The sequence below is a fragment of the Bos taurus genome, chromosome 8, assembly GCF_002263795.3.
Source record: "Bos taurus isolate L1 Dominette 01449 registration number 42190680 breed Hereford chromosome 8, ARS-UCD2.0, whole genome shotgun sequence".
Lineage (NCBI taxonomy): Eukaryota > Metazoa > Chordata > Mammalia > Artiodactyla > Bovidae > Bos > Bos taurus.
The window spans coordinates 2,568,480-2,570,081 of NC_037335.1; the positions used below are offsets into that span (position 1 = coordinate 2,568,480).

At 38.8% G+C, this 1,602-nt stretch overlaps 1 non-coding gene across 1 annotated transcript; it reads right to left on the reverse strand.

Moving 5' to 3' along the window:
- Positions 1–595: 595 nt before the first annotated feature.
- Positions 596–720, reverse strand: LOC112447929 (small nucleolar RNA SNORA11). Its single transcript, XR_003036193.1, has one exon. It is a non-coding gene; the product is annotated as a small nucleolar RNA SNORA11 (small nucleolar RNA).
- Positions 721–1,602: the final 882 nt, after the last annotated feature.

The window sequence follows — 1,602 nt, forward strand, 5'->3', positions numbered from 1 at the left end:
GCTCCCCTATCCCTTGGATTCTCCAGGCAAGAACAGTGGAGTGGGTTGCCATTTCCTTCTCCAATGCATGAAAGTGAAAAGTGAAAGTGAAGTCGCTCAGTCATGTCCGACTCTTGGCGACCCCATGGACTGCAGCCTACCAGGCTCCTTCGTCCATGGGATTTGCCAGGCAAGAGTACTGGAGTGGGGTGTCCCTGCCTTCTCCGGCTGCAGCTTCTATAGATTTGGACAAAACTATAATGACGTATATCCCTCATTATAATGCTATTCAAAGTATTTTCACTGCTCATAGAAATAACTTCTGTACTTTCTGTATTCATCTCCCCACAAACTCCTGGCAATCACTGATCTTTTTATTGTCTCCATAGTTTTGCATCTTCCAGAATGCCATATAGTTGGAATCTATTTTTCTTTTTTGTTCTTTCTCCTTGAAAAGAGAGGTTCAAAGCCTTTCTAAGATCACTTATGGCCCACCCACACATGGATCAGACAGGCCCTAGGCGACAAAGACCCCAACCAAATACTGCAGCTTTTCTTCCAGTACCAAGCCCTGTCCCACTGTCCTGCCCAGCAGCCGCATGAAGGGGTGAGGGACACATGATGGATTTTTGTAGGAAGGCCACACCTTTTGTGCCCTTTGTTATGAAGAATACAGATTCCCACCCGGTGTGTTGTAAGCAGACAAGCCATTTCTTCAGGGCCTTGCTCTGAGCACACCCCATATAATATTAATGTAACATTAACTGAATGAAAATTCCATATACAGAACAATTAAAATTTGTGAAAGACAGTAACCAAAGGGGAAAAAACCTGAGGCAATCCATAATAAAATGTTAAAAATAATTATCTCTGATGGGGGTATCAAGGCTATAGATTATTTTTATGTTCTTTTACTTTTATGGATTTTCTAAAATTAGTAGGTACTTTTTATATGCAGACATACGTTAAATGTGAATCTGTATAAGTACTGTGAAAAGTTTAAAAAATCAAGTAGCTCTAGAAGACATATAATTAAAAGCAGCATTTCTTTGCTCCACCTTTTTTGCTTTCCCAAGTCATCCACTTTCAAACCTTTTAAGCGTTTCTTCTGTTATTTACCTCCATATACTAAATAACTATATTTAGTCTTTAAGGGATTATTTATTGAATTATTCATGTAGAAAAAAAAAAATTGCTACCCCACACAAATATTTTGTTTGTTCTCCCAACACATTTGCCTCTTATTTAGATTAAATAAGTCATTTATTTATTTTTTGTGAGTATTTTGTGTTTATCCAGAGTGGAGTTGTTGTATAGTGTCATATAGTATTTCATTCTCTTCCTTGTACAAGTTATTGTTTTCCTTGCAGGCCAATAGATGATCCCTTTTGTTGTTTTCTTAGGAGCCTATTCTGAAACTGTCAGAGATGTAAAGACCTTCTTAATGTAATTGAATAAATCAAGTAAGGTCTGAGTTTAAGTTCCTTGGAAATAGAGCTGGTAAAGGGGTGTGGATGCATGGATTTTACTGAGTCAGCACACACAGGAGAGGAGTGGGGGAAGTACTGGTCTGGGACAGGAAGTAAGCAGGGCGTTTTCTCTCATGGGGGTTTTCCTTTTGTT